The sequence below is a fragment of the Lepisma saccharinum genome (assembly GCF_977018435.1).
Source record: "Lepisma saccharinum chromosome 12 unlocalized genomic scaffold, izLepSacc3.1 SUPER_12_unloc_1, whole genome shotgun sequence".
In the NCBI taxonomy this organism is placed as follows: domain Eukaryota; kingdom Metazoa; phylum Arthropoda; class Insecta; order Zygentoma; family Lepismatidae; genus Lepisma; species Lepisma saccharinum.
The window spans coordinates 4435657-4457313 of NW_028142891.1; positions in this window are offsets into that span (position 1 = coordinate 4435657).

The window sequence follows — 21657 nt, forward strand, 5'->3', positions numbered from 1 at the left end:
ATAGTGGTTCGGATCCCACTTTAAACTGTAGGTCCAGTCTCGATTATCAATCAAATCAGTTCACACGCATCCTTTTCTTTCAGTCACAGTCGTTTGTGTATATTATTAAAATGATATTGCAGGGACATGATAACTTCATACGATAATAAAAAGCATCACACGAGCCTCCCCAATGTGTTTCTTTCAGGGAGCGACACTGTTGTGGAGGAATATGCCTCATTTACACCCTCTCCCCTACCAAAATAAAAGTCCTGCTTATGTCCATGAATTGTTCTTATTAATTATTAGATTGAAAGCATGCCCTTATAATATCTTATATTGTTTTTTTACATTTATTAGGAAAAAGACACATTTTAAAAAGTAGTTGATATTCTAACTTTTAATACGCGGAATGAAATTAATGAGAAATATACTTTGCATTATAAGTTGTAGATTAATGATGACAAAAATACTTAGTTCCCTTGGTCATCCACATTCATTTCTTTGCATACGAATATTCCAAAAATCTATTCCGTGACAGTTTGCGAATATTATGGGATGAATATTGTTTGTTGCTGTATGCTCAGATGGGATAATAGGAATAATGATACTACTACGACATTGGGGAGGCTCGTGTGATGCTTTTTATTATCGTATGTTTGTAGTCATATGTTTGGTTAAATTGCAGCATATTTTAATGTTGCTTATTACGTGAATTATGCATATTGTTAATTTAATTCGTTCAATTGCACCGATTTTTAACCCATGCTAGTTGATAGATGAGGGGGAAGAACTAGCTCCCCACCCACCCGAATTTAGGTAAAAATGGCAACGGAAAAAATGGCAAAGTGAAAATGGCAAGCGGAAAAAATGGCAAAGGGAAAAAATGGCAAAAGGAAAAATGGCAACTGTAAAAATGGGAAATACAATATACCTATTACGATTTTACGTGAAAATTGAGAAATTATGTGTCTTGCATTTCACAGTTTGAAATTAAAATTTAATGTAATTTAATGTCTTTTAACATTCATTTGTCTGAATGGAAACATTTTATTTGATGTTTCCAAAAATAATGCCGTTTATTTCTTTATTTCTTTTGGCAGGAGTTACTGCCGCTATAGGGGCTATCCACGAGTAAACAAAAACATATCGAACGGCACAATCGATTGCCGAACTGTAGCACAACTTCCGGTTCACGGCGGCCGGGTAATTCAAGCGCGTACTTGTGGCATTTCTTCTCGTTTTGTGTACCGGATGAAATGGATCATATAAAAGCACTTGACGACGAGGAGAATAAGAGATATCAGGGCAAAGTAGAGGCCTTTGCATATCAATTGGATGAGCAACTAGGAAGTAATACGGCATTATTCCAGGATGAGATCCATTTGCTGATCGCCGTTTCATTGGAGATATTTGTAGCCTACATATTAAATAGAAAGTAATTTTTCCTACAGAGCGAGAGCGCTTAAATGCATACATTTATGTTTTAAGTGAAAAAGTGCGAGATGTACGGACATATAAAGAACGGAAAAAGGAGCCTCTTTTCTTCTTTCTTCAATCAGGACGAATCAGAGGGATGCGGTAATTCACACTTGCTGGTTTCGTTCGCGTTTGAACGCAGAAATACAAAACGCTCAATGTTATTTTAAGTCAATTTTCTGCTATTTGTGTTAAACATGACGATGAAGATGAATAATAAACTGGAAAAATTAATGATGGGACAAACACAATGACACACCATTGCCTCACCATGGTGTTCAAACCTAGGACCTCTTCTCCATCAATGTTGATTTGATTGATTGAGTTGGTGTTTTAAGTCCACTTTGTGCACAGTAAGGCTAATCGGGACTGGACCTACAGTTTAAATTGGGATCCGAACCACATATGCCTCCACCGGGAATCGAAACCTGGAACCACTTGATTACAAGGCGACGAGCCTACCACTGCGCCATCGGGGAGGCACTCTATCTATCAATGTTGAAAAGATTTCCATTGCAAAAGACGAAAATTAATAATAGTACCCGCACTTAATTTTCTGGCTACACAAAAAATATTTCCTCTGGTTGCACAAAAATTTATTTCCTCTCGTTACACACACAAAAAAAATCTGGTTACACAAAAATTTCATACAGTTCGTGTGTACTTCAAGAACTTAACGTGTAACCTATCTGGCCATGACCAATCATCTTTTGAAAGGAAAAGTAAATATTTTTGGTCATATCACTAAAACAGAGAAAATCGAGATTTGAATGATTTCTCTTCTACCTTTAACGGAGTGCAAGGGGTGCGGGACGCAAAATTTTTGGTAGGGAAGGAAACAGGACGGGGTATTTTTAAAGTCCTGACGTTCAAAACGGGAAAAATAATGTTATTTCTCGAATAAATTGGGAGATTATAGGAGCGGAAAATATTCAACATTACCCGACACTAAAAAAAAAATGTTAATTATACACAAAATTTTACCCTCGGGTGATGATTTATTTTGCATTTCTGGAATAAAAACTGCTAATTTCAATAAATTTCGGACATTTAGTACAAAAAATATGTAGGGAATAAACTACTTTCAAACTATCATTTTTTCCGAAGTCTGGATCGGAATGTTATTTTTTTTTTTTTTTTTGAGGTCCCGACTTTTTGGGTTTTTGCACATCCGTTGTCATTACTGCGCAGTCTACTCCTGCTAATGGTCTTCCAATTTTCACGCCTGACAGCTTGAATGCAATAATTTGGCGCCTAGATCTCGAGGAAATGGATGAAGAGAGATCCGTGAAAGATTATTTAGCCGTGATCGTAGTTTACATCCTCCTTGTACACACCCATTCGTTCCTTTCATACATGACACAATCTCAGCTCCCTTTAGCGGCATGTTGTGAGCCTACGAACCGGAAGTTGTGCTACAAGTATGGCGTCCGCGCGAAGGCACTTCCTTCCGGTGGATAGTCCCTATACAATAGCATGCTAATAAAAGGTAACCTTTGTAAATAATTTGAAGTATGTGTGAGTAGTTGAAGTGGCCCACACCACAAACCGAAAATGGGGCTCGGTGGGGCTCGCCTTAATGGATTTCTCTTGTAAGGCATGAGCCCCATTTTCTCGCAGTGTTGCCAACTTCTTACTCGAAAAAATCACCAAGGTTTTTTTTTTGGTCTAACCTAACCTAAAGCAAGGAGCTGGCAATCTTGCTTGAGGCTTCTTAATGGTTTGCTCTTGTAAGGCATAAGCCTTATTTTCTCGCAGTGTTGCCAACACCTTACTCGAAAAAAATCACCAAGGGTTTTTTTTTCGGTCTAACCTAACCTAAAGCAAGGAGCTGGAAATCTTGCTTGAGGCTTGCCTTACAGTGCATAAAGCAAGGTTGCCAACCTACTGCTTTTGCCATAGCTTTTTACAAAAAAAGAGAGAGGAGAGAAAGAGAGGGAAGAGTTAAACAACCGACAGCCTACCTACAGCTTTTTTTTCTTGGTCTAACCTAACCTAAAGCAAGGTGCTGGCAACTTTGCTTGAGGCTTGTCTTACAGTGGGTAAGGAGAGCCGGCACTGCCGTAAAAGAGAGAGAGATGGGTGGATGGCAACACAGTATGTGTGTGCGTGTGTGTGTATAATATGTAGCATTATTAACTAGAGTGTGTTGGCAAACCACCTCCAACTAAAAAATAGAGATGCCAATGTTGCTGTAAGATGAAGAGAGAGAGAGACTTACGGCTGGCAACAGTAATAAGCGAATGCGCCATATCGTAATTTTCCAACTCCGTATATCGTGATTTTTGTAAACCTCTCTCGGGGGAACGATGTGCCACACACACACACACACACGCGCGCGCGCGCGCACACACACTTATATTATAACACAAACAAACAAACAAAATAATAATAATTGTTGTTTTTTAGGATTCCTGGCCCCCATAACCCCGCCAGGAGTGCGTGGTGCCCAACCAAAAAAAGTAAAGGTTTACAAATAGGAATTGGCAACACCGACGAGGCTCGAATTATTATTTGAGGCTCGAAATTATTATTTGATGCTCGTCGGTGTTGCCTACCCACTCTACAAAAATTCTACTATATGATCTTTCACAGGCTAAGCTAACCTACAAATAGGAGTTGGCAGCACTGACTTATAAACCCACTGGGTCCTCTTGGCATGTTTTTTCATGATGTGTTGCTAGGCTATTGAGCATCTTGGCGTATACAATGTATATATTTTGAGAGGGGGGGTTATAGCTTTTTATGCTGTACGAATACTGGAAGCTTGACAGTGACAACCAACAGAGTAGGTAAACCTACATCCAGGAACTGGCAACACTAGTTTCTGACAGTGAATTTGAAATAAAATATTAAACAAATAGTACCAGTGTTATGCCCCCAACTCCAACTGGGCAACTGGGGGAAATAATTGTACAACAATTTGTACCTAATTGTACAATACTTGTACCTAATTGTACAACATACATATACACAGACATAAAAGAAAGAGCCTTCCCGTAACTTACTTCATGTACAATTTATATGATTTTACAACTGTGAAAAGAAAGCATATGTGTTCTGTATGCACATATTTATTCTTATTTTTCGAAGTTGAATGAAAGCACATGTTTTTACGTTCTCGTAATACTAACCTTGCTCCACTGATTTTAAATTGCTTCCATCCGCTTTTTTTTTCTGTGTTATTTCCGTATGCACGCAACATTCGCTTTCAATAGTATAATGAAACACAGAAGGAGTGTTAGTATAGCAGGCTTCGAGTTTACAATTTATTAAATTAAACAATAATTTATGTAAGAATATACTTGTACTTACCGAACACAAAATAATAAAAGCACATGTGAATGTTTGCGTGTGTTCATGTTATATGACGACTGAGTAAAAAAATAATGTTGACTCCCCGAAAGATAAAGTTCCTAGTTCGACATCAGATGCATGCAAATTTTATGGTTTGCTCTCCAAAATCTTGATTTTATGTTTGTGCTATTTGTCATACAGCAGAGGAGGAGGAGAAAGAGGGGGAGAGGAGAAGAGGGGAGAGAGAGAGAAAGGAGGTACTATCAGCGCCATCTATTAGCAAACAATAGAAATAAAAAAATAAGTCAAACTTTTTCAACACCCAAACATTTTAAACGTCCTCGCGTAGTAATACGATCTAGCTGAAGACGTTTAAAAGAGTACTCTTAGTCGACGAAGCTAATTGCTAGGGCCCTTATATTACTAAAATATTCCTTAATTTGCATATTTCTCATACCGCCATATGTTGTTCTAGTTGACTTCTTCCAAAAAAATGCTAATTAGCGAGAGTTAATTAAGCAAGGCAAGTAAAAGAAGCAAAATAGAACAACATATGTGCCGGCGTGAGAATATGTAAAAATTCGATTCAGAGGTGGATCGAATTAAAATTGGGGGGATATTTTGCATTTTTCCCCTATAATGTACAAAACATTTACCGTACATAATCTTTTCCATTTACAACAGTATAAAATAAGAGGAATGTGTGACAATATCCATATTAATTAGGAAAGTATGTTGTATGCTAGGTTAGCTAATTGTGTCTTCTACAGCTTCACTGTATAGAGGGAAGATGGAAAAAGAGAGCTCTACGGAAACTGACGCTCTTAACAATATTGTACACCCGTGAAAATTATATATAAATAAGACTTAAGCGTATTATCTGCTTTCATGTCAGATTTTGCCAACCTGTAAGCTGTAGTTTTTAGGTGACTAGCGACCTGCTCAAATATGATACTGTTGACAATATTGTACGCCCGTGAAAATTATATATAAATAAGACTTAAGCGTATTATCTGCTTTCATGTCAGATTTTGCCAACCTGTGAGCTGTAGTGTTTAGGTGACAAGCGACCTGCTCAAATATGATACTGTTGACAATATTGTACGCCCGTGAAAATTATATATAAATAAGACTTAAGCGTATTATCTGCTTTCATGTCAGATTTTGCCAACCTGTGAGCTGTAGTGTTTAGGTGACAAGCGACCTGCTCAAATATGATACTGTTGACAATATTGTACGTATATTGTATTGTATAGGAGACTAGAAGCATATAATTTGGCGAAAAAAAAACAAAAACCCAAGTAAGGTCATAGAGAATAGTTAAAAAAAAAAAGTGAACAATTATATTTTGCATTGCACAGCATTGGATATTAAATAACATACCCCCAAAAAATCTCTGCATTATACGTTCTGTAAAAAATTGCCCTACGTACCAAACTGCTGTGTCAAGTAAACATTTTCAAAGGCACTGTCGTACTTGTGTGCCGGGAAAACAAATATGTGCGACCAAACTGTGCTCTAAGTGTGGAAAAAATATTTCTATTGCTAACTTCAAGCGACACCAGCTTACTTGCCACTTACACTTACTTGTAGCAAAAATAAGCTAAATAGAATTACACATGCATACAATATTTATTGTGTTTTTTCTATCTACAATCATATTTTTCTTATATATATATATTTTTTTTTTATAGGGTTGATTAAAGCGCATATTTGAGGAAGACAACACCACCCATATATAAATAAACCCCCCAAACTAACGCTAATTAGATTTAGCTTACAAAATTTTTCTCATAAGATATTTTTTCGTAAACACTCTACCACCAACAGATCACATATAAATAAACATACCCCAAAAAAATGCGCTCCATGAAAAGTTGCCCTGTGTGCAAAACAACCATATCAAGCAAACATTTTGCAAGACATTGTCGCACCTGCGTGCCAGGCAAGCATTTGGCTGCCACCGAACTGTGTTCCGGATGCAATAAACGCATCACAATTGCGTATGCCAAGAAGCATAAGCTTACTTGTCTAAGCGAAAGTACATCTGGGGCTCAGCCTTCGACCTCCACCAAGAGGAAGGCAGAAGCAGCCTCCATCAATGCACCACCCACGAAACGCGTCAAGCGTATGACGAAAGCGAACCAATCTGCTTTCGAGCGTTTGTTGGAGGATTTTGTCCTCACTTCGGAGGGCTTATGCGACGTTCGTAGCTTTTTAGAGGAGAAGCGAGCAGAGATAATTTCTATTTTTTGTAATGCACTGGCTACGTACTCCTCCACCAAATTCTACGCATCGCTACGTTGCCAGTACAAGAAGCCGTCCGATGAAATTTACAGCTTCTGCCACAACACCAAGGCGAAGACGCTGCATCTGGCGGATGTCGACAACCTCGAGGTCATCTACAACCAGTTTGCCGAGGAGCTGGTGGTTAAACAAGAAGAACATGAAGCTCAGGGCTCGGGGGGTTCGCTGTGTGGCGATCCTCACGAACTGTGCATCAAACTTTGCAAGTTTACGCCTCTCTCCGCCTCCAGCTACGTCCCCTTACCACCTTCCATCGCGGCAAAGAAGGCCGTCCTGAACATTCAGAACAGTGACGCCAAGTGCTTCGTATGGTGTGTGCTTGCAGCGTTGCACCCTGTCCACTGGAAAAACCAACCACGCCGGGTTAACCACTACCTACCCTACGAGTCGGAACTGGAAGATGCTATGGCTGGGATCGACTACCCGGTGGAGGTCCGGGACATTCGCAAGTTCGAGGCCCGTACACACAACCCTCGGTTGGCCATCAACGTTTACGGCCTCACTGACAAAAATGTGGTGTACCCTATCCGGGTGAGCGATGTAGACAACAATGGTGTGCGGGAAATTCACCTTCTGCTCATCAAGGACGAGACCCATCACTATTACACCCTCATTCGCTCGCTCTCTCGGCTTGTTTCGAGCCAACGGGGCGGTGATAGTCACCACATAGAAGTTTGTCGCAGGTGCTTGTCCACATTTGATAATCGAGAACAGCAGGATTACCAGCGCATCAGAGGTCCCAACATCGCTGCAGAGAAGCTCGCTCGCCACAAACTTTATTGCAATGCCAACGAGCCTGGGGTGGCAGTCTTGCCCAAACCTGGCACCGTGGAGCGTTTCCACATGCACGGTGCCATGGTGGAGCATCCCGCTATCATCATCGCGGATTTCGAGGCCTTCCTCAAACCCCTGTCCACTTGCGATCCAGATCCCGAAGTTTCCTCCACCACCCCTTACCAACTCCACGAGGCATCCAGTTTCGCCTACGTTGTGGTGCGACGAGACCAGCACATCGCCCCCGAGCCCTACGTGTATCGCGGTCCCGACGCAGTTAAACACTTCCTCGAGAGGATGGTTGTCGAGGCCATCGAGATAGGGAAGGTACTGTTGGCCCCCAAGTCTATGCTCCCACTGTCCCCCGACGATCAACGTAGACACGACGAGGCCATCGCTTGCCCCGTCTGCGTCAAGGAGTACACCGCCAACAACCGTAAAGTCCAACACCACGATCACTTTAACGGTAGGTATGTTGGTCCTTGGTGCAACGGATGCAACCTAATGGCCCGGGACCCGCGCTTCATCCCTGTGTTTTTTCACAATGGCTCGGGATACGACTTCCACCATCTGGTGCCTCACTTGGGGTACGACGACATGCGAATCAACGTCCTGGCGCAGAACGAGGAGCGTTACATTAGCTTGAGCAAACGAGTGTCGATCCCGGGATCACGCTCTACCGTCGAGCTTCGCTTCCTCGACTCCCTGAGGTTCCTCCCGGCAAGCCTCGATGCTCTCGCGGGGAAGCTCACCGACGAGCAAACACTCATCACCTCTGCGAATTTTCCGAACTTGGACGCCGGTCTCTTCAGGCGTAAGGGGGTCTACCCCTACGAATACGTCACGGACCCTACCAAGTTCGCGGAGACGTCGCTACCTCCTCGAGCAAACTTCTATAGCAAGCTGCGAGGCTCGGACATATCTGAGGATGACTATAACCATGCCCAGTCCATGTGGCGCGAGCTGGATTGCCAAAATATCGGGGACTACCACGATGCGTACCTCAAACTGGATGTGACGCTCCTCGCCGACGTGTTCCAGGCGTTTCGTGCAACTGCGAAGACCATCTACAAGCTGGACCCTGCATACTTCTACAGTCTTCCCGGACTGGCTTGGTCGGCCATGCTTCTTCTTACGAAAATCAGGCTTGAGCTTCTTTCGGACGTGGACATGATGCTGTTCGTGGAACGTGCCGTGCGGGGTGGAATGGTCCAGGTGCCGCTGCGATACGCACGCGCCAACAATCACCACATGGCCACCGGTTACGACCCTTCGCAACCGTCCAGCTACATCATGCACACGGACGTCAACAACCTCTACGGATACTGCATGATGCAGCCACTCCCCTTTGGAGGCTTCGAGTGGGCCGATCCCTCCAACTTCGACGTTGAAGGTTTCGACGATTCGGAACGCGGATTTTTTGCCGAGGTGGACCTCGAGTTCTCCGAGAAGGTGCAGGATTTGTTCTGCGATCTTCCGCCAGTCCCGGAATTCAAATGCCCACACGGCTCGAACCAAGCAAAGCTCATCATTGACTTTGTGCCCAAAGAGCGTTATGTCCTGCACTACCAAAACCTCCGGTGGTTGATGAAGCGAGGGGTTACCGTCCGCACGGTACATCGAGTTTTGATGTTCGAGCATTCTCCATGGATGAGGCCATACATCGAGCTCAACACCGAACATCGCACAGTCGCCACTTCTGATTTCGATCGCGATTTCTTCAAGTTAATGAACAATGCGGTGTTCGGGAAAACTATGGAGAATGTGCGAAATCGTGTAGATGTGAGGTTAATATCAAACAAAGCACAATGTCGCAGGCTCGTAGCAAACCCGTTATTCAAATCAAGGACCATTTACAATGAGCAGCTGGCTCTGATTCACATGAAGCGAGGTGAGGTGAGGCTCACCAAGCCCATCTACGTTGGAGTCACGGTTCTGGATCTGAGCAAGCTACACATGTTCGAGACGTACTACGACATATTACGTGCACACTACGGCCACAACATCTCGCTTCTCTACATAGACACGGACAGTTTAATATACCAGGTTCACACAGCCGACGCGTACAAGGATATGGCCACGGTTCCATCTTTGGTTGACCTTTTCGACACCTCGGGCTATCCCCAGCCGAACCGATACGGCATCCTGGCTCGCAACAAGATGGTGGCCGGCAAAGTCAAAGACGAGAAGAAAGGTGATGTGGCTCTCGAGGATGTCGGTCTTCGCTCCAAAACCTATGCTATTCAGGCAGAAGGATCCATCACGAAAAAGGCTAAGGGTGTGGACAGGCAGGTCGTCCAAAAGTACTTCAAGCTCGTGCATTACCGCGAAGCCCTTAAAAATAGGACGTCAATTGCAGGAGTTGAGCAGCGCATCCAGAGCGTCGACCATGTGTTGACAACCAACCAGGTGAGAAAGGTTGCCCTGGACGCACGCGACGACAAGAGGTGCGTTCTGAAATGTGGGATTCACACGCTCCCATGGGGCCACTATCATCTAGAAATTAGCTTAGAATGTGGTAAATGGCATGTATGTATATATGTATGAAAAAAAAAACAATTTATGTAACAGAAGTTCTAATTTAATATAGCCAAAATATTAGAACAATAGTGTTTATCTTCAAATGCAAAAAAAAAAAACAGGTGGAGGTTTGGAATTTTTAGCGGGACTAACTCCCTGCCGCGCCCTACGGGGTGAATATGGGGCACACGCAGGGCCAAAGGGGAAGTTCCTTTGTGCGTTCAAGTGTGATTTATTATAAATGCATTAAAATTATTTTTTTTTTATTATTTTTTTATTCCAGATTATTCTCACAAATGTAAGAAGGTGTTCCTCGCAGTACATCCTAAACATTGCGTTGCAGGTTAATCTAATATTTGAACCTACGGTCAGTATAATTTTTTGAGAATTATGTGATTTTTTTCTTGTACTTAAAACTGTTCGGTCACTCTTTCATTTTTGACATCATACACAAAAGACTTCTCTGCAATCAGGATGACGCTGCACAGAGTATCGGCAGGCAGCGCGTCGTGGAACTCGCACACGACCTTGATGTTGGTTCGATCGTTGACCACCACCTGCCTCCTTTTCGTGGTGTTGATGACGAACATCGGCCTGCGTGTTTTGAATTCGCTGGGCGCGTAGTACACGTCCACGCTTCCCTCGGTCACGCGTTTGTAAGCCGTGTAAGCTTCGTAAAGTTTGAGGTAATCGTTTTTGGTCATGTCGAGGTTGTAATTCTCGCGCGGGAACACTTCGTTCCTACCGTTCTTCAGATAAACGTTCTTGATCTTGCAGTCGTCGAATTTGCTGGAATCTTTTTCCTGGTTGTTATCGCGTCCGGTCTGAAAGAGCACCACGACGAAATCTGGCATGTCGAACTGTATGTTGTTGAACTGCGTCGTCACGTCGAATTTCATGTGACTTCCCGACGCCATTTTCTGCACGCACTGGTAACCGTGAAAGTGAATCGGCACCTGCGGACTTTTCAAGATCTCCGCTTTGTACTTGAGGGCGTAGTTCGTTTCGTATTCCACCACCGGCATTCTCAATTCCATGCTCCGGATGACGCACTTGGCCGCTTCGGGTAAAGTGTTGGGCAGCGGCGTGGTGCCGTCCGGACCCAAAGTAGCGTATCGCATCAGTGCGTCGTTGTCGTTGGCCGCTCTTCGAAACGTGACGCGCAGTCCTCCCTTCCACATGATCTCCTTGTAGTCCGAGAAGAAACCAGGCAGCAGACGCATGGGAAAGAGCACCGTGTGACTTGTCGTCGATATTTTGGTCCCGGCTTCGAATCCCCCGGCCTGATAGTACGCTGCGTCCGTTTTGGATAATTTCAACGTTCCCACTGCCGTCGACGTGATGCCTGGATAATCTATTCTGTCGATGACGGTGTTGTGTTTCCTCACCTCCACCTGCGAGAACAGGTGAGGCACGAAGTTGTCCACGAGTATCAAATTTGCTGCTGCGGGAAACGCGTCTCCGCTTTCCTTCTTCACCACGTCGAATTGAAGGTAGAGGTCCGCTCTGTGAGGATGAACAAACCCGTCGCCTACGTCCACGTCGTATTCGATCTCCCTGTTCGCTTCGTTGAGATTGGCGAACGTGCGACGGTTGGGAGGGAAAGATTGCAATTCGTAACTTTCGATTTGCTCCATTTCACTATGTGTGTTATTTATTATACGTTGATCTCCACGATGGCCGTCGTAGTGGCACCTGCGAAATCCACCACGTCTCCTTTCTCGTTCGTCACCACCAACTCTATGTCGTCTATGCGGTTGCGACATACTGGAAAATAGATCGGCGAAGAGGGCGTGTAGATGATCGGTTCCATGAACTCGGAACTTGGTTTGAAAGTGGCTATGATTCCCGTCTGCTTGTGACTTCCTAATAATCCGTCCGAAGATTTCGTGATCATGCCTTCCGCCACGTTGCAGTGTACGTTCAGAGTCTCTATGGCCAAGAATTTAGGAATGTTGGTTGCTACGTGCTTGATGCCAGCTTCGAGTTTTGGGTGGTTGTTCTCGAAACCTAAAAGTTCTCCCATGGTGCCCAGGTCCACGGTCTCCGTCGCGGATAGGATTTCCACTCTGTGCGTGACCGAATTTTGAGAAAAGTACGTGCCTTTGGGTAATTGAGCTTGCAAAGTGGAAAGATTGTATTGGCCTGGCGTGACGACGATGTGTTCGCTTCCGACGCTAATTTTGTTGTTGTGCTGCGTGACGTTAGGTATGAGGTACATGCTGTAGAATGCACGCAGAGCCACGGATTTAGGATAGACGATGTCGTCGTGCAGCGTGAGTTTCAAGATTGAAGATTCGCTCGTGAGATGGAACACGCCCATCCTAGTGATGCTGTTTGAGGTTCCACAATGCTTTCTGGAAATCCTCGATCGTAGGGTTATTTATTTTAGAGAGAAACGCGAGCATGGAGAGGCAGAGATGACCGCAGTTCACGTCTTCGAAATTTTGAATGCGTTCGTCGTTGTAGTATATAGAGGTTTTGTTCGTTTTCAGATAATAAATTAAATTTGTAGGTGGAACACCTCCGAAAGAATCGAAAACGAATGCTTTATCATTATTTTTGTGGTAACATATCCAATGCGTGCCTGGATTTTCTTGACCGTCCAAGTTGACTACTCCGCATTCTCTTCTTTTAACGCTTGAAGGTAACGAGTCGGACATGAAAACTCCTCTGAAGTGTTTGATTTGTAACGGTTCGATCAGAGATTCAATATCTCGGTTGGTGAGTGCTGTTGTTTCTTTTTTTTAAACTTTTTCATCACGCCCTTCCCCCCTTTCTTCTCCATGGCCAGGTTGTGACGTTTCTGTTCATCCAATTCTGCTTTGTTCTTCTTCGAGTCGATGACGGTTTTCGCGATGGCGGCACTTCCGCCAGCCAAACTTCCAACGGCCCCCAATGCTGCCAGGATGGCCGGGATGCTGAATATGAAACCTCCGACCTTTTGCTGTTTCCGCGAACGCTGCAAGCGTCTCAATTGAGGTGTGCTGAGAAGTAATTTCATTCCGTGTCCTTTGCTCAAGCAAGAACGTTTCTTCTCGCGTTGTTTCTTGGTGAGTAACCCATCGAGGGCACCTAGATTTTTAAGATTGGAGTATGGTATCTGGTACACGACACCCTTGCGCTTCATGTTGATGCTCTATGTGTTATTTTTACGGTATGTTATTTATATATATATTCTGAGATTTTTCTCGTGTAGTTTTTTACGGTATGTTATTTATATATAAATGTTCTGAGATTTTTTTTTACGGCCTCGCAGTCGTTACACAAATTCTATTACGTGCTTCGTTTTCTTGCGAAGAAGTTCCTTTGTCCCCTTGTACACGATTCGAGTTTTGTTCTCGATTAAAATAGATAGCTTCTCGTCGGATAACATGTTAGCGTATCGATCTGGTAAAAATAGACTGTATTGTGCGTTGAGCAACAGGCGTACCTTGGGACCATACTGGGTAGAAACGATTGAACCGGAAGTTATCGTGTAAGGTTTGTCGACTTCCAATTCCTGAATTTTTACATACTCGACTGACAAATTTAGCATTTGTTTTAATGCTTGGAGATCACTCATTTTTTCAGTCGTCGTATCAAAAAAAAATTTCAGTGTGTTAGAGAGAAATTTAATTGTTTTTCACTATGTGTGTTATTTATATATACCGAAGATTATTTTTTTATGATGTGTGTTATTTATATATCAAGTTTTTTTTTGACACGTAAATATATATTATTATTTTTAACAGAGGAAGAAAGTCCGTGCTTCGGAAACGCGATGATGTGCGTAATGATATCTTCCGTCTCCTGCTTAGACTTGCGCCTACATCCTCACAATCGCCGTTTACTGCATGTTTAAATATTTTACATAGTAGCTCTGGCGGCAAATCAGTTATGCAAGCCATGTTGTTTTTTACTCTATGTTATTTATATACCCCACCCCAATTTTTGTTTCGTGTTCATGGCGATGGTGGTACCCAGTGCGGCGACCCGTTCACCCAGCGATGCGTCTCTGCTCACGAACCTTTCGAAAGCTGCGTGCTCTAACTTTCTGTCTGCTTTGTGACGTGCATCCAGATCCGTCTGCGTGGTGTTGTAAGCGATGTCGTGATCTTTGCATGCGGCGTCCAACGGATTCACACCCTTGTCTCCTCTCTCCAATCTTTTCTCGAGTTTGGTACCCGGTCCGCAGTACTGGTAGCCAGGTAGATGCATCTCGAAAGGTAACTTGTTGATGATGTCGTTCACGAGCCCCTTTCCTTCGGCCACGTTCCAAAATTTCGAAGGCAGCGTGTTGATGATTTTGATCAGGTAACCTATGCCCTTGTCGTCGTTCACGATGAAGTTGGAAAGTTTCGTGCTGATCATGTCCACGATGCCAACCTTCTCGTTGTAGAAATTACGGTTGCCTGCATTCTCTTCGCCGGCTATCACCAACAATCGGTCCACGAGTTTCCTAACGTCGTCCACCCAAACGAATTCTTTGGGTAGCGTGTTGTAGCGTTTGACGCCGCTGCCTGTTTTGACCTGGTTCCAAATCGGTTTGATGAGATTCCTGTACTTCTCGCCGCTGCTCGATTTCACCCTATTCTGCGAGGCGTCGTTGTTCTGGTACAAGGCATCCGTCATGATCAGAATTTCCTTGTAACTTTGGTAATCTTCGTCGGTGTAATCTTTCGGCTGCTTTTTGGCAACGAGTTCCCACAGTCCCACCGTACCCGGATACCTGGTCCAACTATCCTTCTCGCCTAAATTAACTTTAATGTCGTTGCCTTCGAAGGTCACCTTCGATTTCCCAATCTTCCACACCACACCACCGCCTTCGTTGGTTTCCATGCTGGGATACAATCCGAACACTTCATCCTTGTCGAATTTCCCCGTACTCAGGTAGTCTCGTGCCAAAGGTCCCAACTCGATTTTATCCGAAGACGACGACGTGCTACCTATGGCTCGACGTCGTGCCGGTGCATCCTTCAGTTCGAACGGTGTCGAAGGAATGCTCGAAATGGGCGTGGGTACAGCGTAACTTTTAGCTGCGAGCGGTACGAGTTCGTTGATCAAATTTTTATTTTGTTCCGTGACGCTTTTAATTTCTTTACCTAGACCGCTGATGGCATCGATCACAGGTTGATCCTGACGTTTCTTCTCTTCGTAGAATCCGCGATTCTCGGATTTCCAACCTTTGAAGCGTTTCGCGAGGTAATCGCGAAGCTTGAGATTTTCGTCCTCGATTTTTCGTTTCGTCATGACGTTATTTATACACGTCGTTTCTCACAACGTTGCAACGTTTAGAAAGTCGTTGATTTTGTTTCTGTATTTTCCGTCGTTGGGTTTCCTCGTCATGTCGATCGTCGCGAATCCGAAATCGTCACCGTTCCAGCAAGTAGAGCAGCAGCGTTCCGAAAATTGATTGTAGTTCATGTCTCCGCCTACGTAGTCATCGTACGCGTGCTTGAGGTTGGTGTGATCTTGACGAAACAAACATATGAAATTAGCGTTGTCGCGTACTAACTGTTTTGGAATTTTGGAAAACGTTTGAGCTAGGTAGAAGCAATCTATTCCTTTGTGACGACCTTGCGTGAAAAAGTTGCGAATTTCATTTTGATTTTCCAGGATGGCGTCGTCGAACACAACGACTGAATTTTCACGACAATCGTCGAGTGGTTTTATTTCCGAGGCGAACGTTGCAATGTCCAGACCATCGTACAGTTTCATCAGTTGCTGGTATTTGGATTGCTCCAAACTTTTCGAGAACACGTACAGGTGCCTGTTCTTCCAATCTAACCAATTCGGTGCGAGGAGAAAATTGTCCACGAGCAGTGTCGTTTTCCCACACCCCGAAGGACCTACGATCAGACAGCGGATGCTGTCGGGAAGCAACTCACCGTTCTTTTTCTTCGTTTGACTTTCCGGATCCGGTAGACGCTTCACCACGTTCCACGTACTCACAAGATCACTTCGTTCGCGTCAATCCAACTCTTTTCCGGAAGTCCCAGCCATTTGACAAACAGTTTGTCACCTTTCCTACGCAATACTTTCTCGATGAGGTACGTGTCGGGGTGTTTCGTTTTAGAGAGTTCCTCTTCGTAAAATCTTCCTTTCAAAATCTCGCCGCTACTATCTTTTATTATATACGTGTGTCGGTTTCCGGGTAAAACTCGAACCACCGTAAAGAGTTCCGTGCTCCAATTTTTTGTGAATCCCTTCTCGAAGGTGCGTTTGAATTTGCTGATCCTCACCCGGTCTCCAATTTTGTATTTAGCTTTTTTTGTCGCGGGTGTATACTTTGGACAGTAAACTGTAGAAATTATACGCTGCTCGTCAGACTTGGTAACGTCAGCTGGCTTCATGTCTATCGTTCTGTGTACCGTATCATTATAGGTGTCAACGAGTTCCGGCAGGATGTCGACCCATTTGTAATTTCCCCGAAGCGTGAATCGTTTCCACATGTGTGTTTTCAAGGTTCGATTGAATCTTTCCACGATGCTGGCTTTGATGTGACTGAAGGTCGAATAATGTCGAATGCCATGTTTTTGAATAAACTTTTGGAATACGGCGTTGTAAAATTCTTTACCGTTGTCCGTGTGCAGAAACCGAGGTCGTCTGCCGCCGCTTTCGCGAAAAATTAATTTGAATGCTTCCGTGACGCACGATCCCGTTTTCGCCTTCAAAGGTAGAGCCCATGCGAATTTCGAAAACGTGTCTATGACGGTGAGAAGGTACTTGTTGCCCTTGTTCCATTTATGTATGTTTTTCAAATTGCCGCTACTCATCTCCACGAGGTCGCTTTGCCAGAGGTCGTCGATGCCCTTGGTTACCACAGCCAAACGTTCGTAGTTGCGGCGTGCAGGTTTATGCAATTCTTCGACGATGGCTTGCCTAGATATTTTTTTGTTTAGAGATTACGTTTGAAGAGAAGCACCAGCGTGATGGGATTCAAAGAGGGTGGCACCTCGCTCGTGTTTTGAATGATCAGCTTATCGCCGGCACTCACGTCGAAAACGGTGAGATCTTCGTCTTCGTGTATTTCATATATGTTGCGCGTTTCGTTCCAACGTGCCAGAGGAATGTTTCCCGCTTTCTGGACACCACGATTCGATATTAAGGTCATGGTGGGAACGCTAGCTTTTCTGCCGTGAGACCAGTACGAAAATTCGTTTATCTGAATGGTCCCATCGAGGAGAAACTTGTAGTACGGATGATAAGGATGCAACATGTACAGTTTGTTACCTTCGACGAACGTGGAGATTCTCTGTTGATTGGGAACGCTGTTGATTTCGATGGCTTGCAAGGTGAACAATTTGGCGAATTTAGTGTCGAAGGTGACGAGATTACTGTGAACTTGTCCGAGTTTATTTTCGATGGGCAGCAAATGCTCGATGATGGTATCCGTTACGGTAGAAAACGACGGTTTGATTTTCACTTCCACGTTCAACTGCTTGTAGCTTTCGTTGAGTTCTTGCAACTTGGCACCGAAAGAGGCCAGCGTCGATTCCTGCGTGGATTCCAGCACTCCAACTTGATCTCTGACGTTGACGACGATGTTCTGAAGGTTCTCGACTTGATTCAATTTCGAACTCTTCTCGGTAAGATCGTTCACGATGCTTCGCATCTCTGTAAACTGCGCGTGAAGGTCGGCGACGCTCTGCGAAGTGGGCAGCGTCGACACCAGCAAACTAATTTCGTCTCGAATCTGTTCCACGTTCGCCGTTTCCGTTTCCAGTCGTTTCAGCATTCGAGATATGTTTCTTTTCAAAGCGTGCAATTCTTTGGAGGTGGGGAGATTGGCCACCCTACTCTCGAGATCGCTCAACGAACTTTTGATGTCGCTCGAATCGGATAGTGCCGTCACCGCCGTTTTCAATTTTTCCAAATCTTCGCTCGAAGGCACGCTCGTCCGTAACGATTCCAAGTCACCCTGTATGTTGTCGAGTACGTGATGAAAATGAGCGAGATTCGTTTCGACGTTCAAATTTTCTAAATATTCGATCTTCTGCTGAACCGTGCTTAACGTGTCTTGAATGCTCGTCAACGCTCTTGCTTCAGCGTGAATATTTTTAATTTCTTCGTTGATCAATTCCAGAGACGCCTGAAGCGTAGCGATGGTGGTTTGAATGTGTTCGAAATCTCGATACGCCTCCAATTGAATTTTTATGTTCGCGACGCTTTTACCGATGACCTGCAGTTCGTCTGACGATGGTAGGTTCGTCATGGTATCTTCCAAAGTCTGCAACTTGGATTTAATTTCTTCCAACGTGCCGGTGAATTCTTCTTGTAATTTGGAAACGACGACGTGCAAGCGTTCTGCGTCTATATCGTTCACGACGGTTTGAAGTTCAGAGAAATTCTTTTCGATTGCGGAAGTTCGTTCTTCGATTTCGAGTTTCAATTTTTCCAAATCTTCATTTTTCGATTGAAATTGCTGTAATTTGGCCAAATCATTTTGAAGCGAATCCACGCTCAACTGTATATTTTGAACGCTGTCGTAAGAAGGTACGTCGACATAATTTTTTATCAGCGTCTTCAGTTCGGAATCGATTTTCAGAATGGGGTCGAGACATTGCGTTTGGAGCGTGGCGATTTCCGACTCTAAACTTTTGTTTAAGGTCTCCTGCAAAGCAATCAAATCGCTCCTCAACTTCTTAACTCGAACGTCCAACATGAGAATCTCTTCTGCATGGTCTACACGCTTGGTGTTGCCGAAAATGTCGTTAGGCATTTTTGGTTAACGGTTATTTATAATAGGATAGACGATTCGTAATTCTACGAAGAGAGGAATAAGTTTGTCATAATCTCCGAGGAGTTCCATGTAAAAATAATCTCCTGCAGAAACATCGTACGTAATGTTAGAAAGCATCTTGTCGTGCTTGATTCGAAAAATATTCTTGCCGGTAGAAATTTTGATTTCGCCTGCGTTTTCCGGATTCACGGTGATTTGAAGTTTCCCGTCGATCGGAATTTCGTAGAAATGTAAATTGTTATTAAAAACATAAAACATCTTGCCCACATCGTCATTCAGTTTCGTCCAAATGCTGTTGAGGTGAACGATCAGTAAACCATTAAGTTTAGATAACACGGAAGGTAAGAGGTTATTGAAATTTGGCGGTGGAGTCTCCATGTTGATCTGTTTGCGGAAGCCAAAAAGATTCATTGTTCTTGTTAGTTATTTAAGAATACAAGCGCGCGCGCGCGCGCGCGCGTGTGTGTGTGTGTGTGGCACATCGTTCCCCCGAGAGAGGTTTACAAAAATCACGATATACGGAGTTGGAAAATTACGATATGGCGCATTCGCTTATTACTGTTGCCAGCCGTAAGTCTCTCTCTCTCTTCATCTTACAGCAACATTGGCATCTCTATTTTTTAGTTGCAGGTGGTTTGCCAACACACTCTAGTTAATAATGCTACATATTATACACACACACGCACACACATACTGTGTTGCCATCCACCCACCTCTCTCTCTTTTACGGCAGTGCCGGCTCTCCTTGCCCAGTGTAAGACAAGCCTCAAGCAAAGTTGCCAGCACCTTGCTTTAGGTTAGGTTAGACCAAGAAAAAAAAGCTGTAGGTAGGCTGTCGGTTGTTTAACTCTTCCCTCTCTTTCTCTCCTCTCTCTTTTTTTGTAAAAAGCTATGGCAAAAGCAGTAGGTTGGCAACCTTGCTTTATGCACTGTAAGGCAAGCCTCAAGCAAGATTGCCAGCTCCTTGCTTTAGGTTAGGTTAGACCGAAAAAAAAAACCTTGGTGATTTTTTTCGAGTAAGGTGTTGGCAACACTGCGAGAAAATAAGGCTTATGCCTTACAAGAGCAAACCATTAAGAAGCCTCAAGCAAGATTGCCAACTCCTTGCTTTAGGTTAGGTTAGACCAAAAAAAAAACCTTGGTGATTTTTTCGAGTAAGAAGTTGGCAACACTGCGAGAAAATGGGGCTCATGCCTTACAAGAGAAATCCATTAAGGCGAGCCCCACCGAGCCCCATTTTCGGTTTGTGGTGTGGGCCACTTCAACTACTTGTGTGATTGATGAAACTTAAAGGGGGGGGGGGAGGTGCAGCATAGAATGGGTTTTCATCTTGACTGGAAACAAGTTTACGCTTTGCGCACACTTGCTGACCAGTCACACATGTTTGTTACTAGTAGGACTTCAAGCCAGCCCTTATCTAACACCCTCGCACTAAGAGGGACGAACTTGTTTACTTTTTTAAAATGAAAATTGTTAAATCTTGGAAAGCTGGAGATAAGCTCTTCTTTCTACAACAGTCTGATCTGAAGAATGTTGTAAGGAACAATTTCAAGTGTCGAGGAATTCTAAAAACAAAATTATTGAAACAAAATCCTGCGTGTTCCTATGACCATAATCATTCGTCTGAATATGATGCTGTGAAGGTTTAAGAAATTCAAAATATTAACCCTCCCTTCATATGAAATGTCATTATATGCGAGAAAAAAATATTGCGCTACGAAGTTCAATAGAATATACATATAACACCCGAAATAATGAGCTTCTAAGGCCATACTTCACAACACGTTGACTGCCATGAGACCCAAAAGTGGGTCTCAAGTATCGTCATTCATGAAGCCGTGAAACCCACTTGTGTGTCTCACCTCAGCAATTGCTTCAGGCCGCGATACCCCTATATGGGTTTCACTTGTCATTTGCTAACATGATCAAATATATTGTTTTGGCTCCAGAATGTTACACTATACTCGTAGCCTGGCCCTAGATAGCAACAGGCGATTACAACAATGGCGTACAAATGGCCGTAACATTGTAGTAATAAACCTAGTGCTCTGTGATTATTTATGATGACTTTATTTTCTTGATTTTCAAATCAACAGGCCACATTAAAAAATGCATCGTTGTTTGACATTTGTTGTATTTCAGGCAAGAATTAAACAAAGAAGGAGAAAAATAAAGGAAGAAGAAGAAATTAAGACTATATTTAGTGTGATTGAACGTGTAGATTGCATTTCGTGCAATATTTTATGGAAGAAGCACTTCTGTTGTTGTATGTTCTGTTGACGATGTATGACCAAGAAACAGAAAATATGCGTCCAACACTGGACGAGCTTGATAGTTCAAGTGATTGAAGTTCGTTATTTGAAGAAACAAAGTCATTTACAAAAAAAAGTGAGACACACAAATGGGTCTCATGACCTTCTGATCAAAATTCTTTTCTCCAGGACACGATACCCAAAACTGGGTCTTAAATTTGAATTTAATTTTCAACGGTTTTTTGGATTCTTTTAAAATTTCTTGTGCTTCACAGATCTAATGACACCAACTTGATCCATTTTCACATTTTTTTTTTACTTGGC